Genomic DNA, 325 nt, shown 5'->3' with positions numbered 1-325 from the left:
TTTTTTTATAAAATTTATTATAATATATAAAAATTAAAAAAAATTTTTAAATTTTTTTAAATTTTAATAAAAAATTATAAAATTTTATATATATAAAAAAAATTTAAAAAACCCTGTTCTTTATCATAAATATTTTTTTTTATATGTTGAAAATGTGGGGATTTTTTTTGTAATAAAAATTTTTTTTTTTTTGGGGGGGGGGAATTTTATTTTAAAATTTTTTTTTTTTTTTTTTTTTATTTTATTTTTTTATGTATTTAAAATTAAGTATTTAAAATTTTATTTTTGTTATTTACCTTTTTATTATTTTAAAATTTCTATTTTT

The sequence above is a fragment of the Penaeus monodon genome, chromosome 33 (genome assembly GCF_015228065.2).
Source record: "Penaeus monodon isolate SGIC_2016 chromosome 33, NSTDA_Pmon_1, whole genome shotgun sequence".
NCBI classification, from domain to species: Eukaryota; Metazoa; Arthropoda; class Malacostraca; order Decapoda; family Penaeidae; genus Penaeus; species Penaeus monodon.
The sequence above is the reverse complement of the archived record's forward strand: the minus strand, read 5'-3'. Positions refer to the sequence as shown.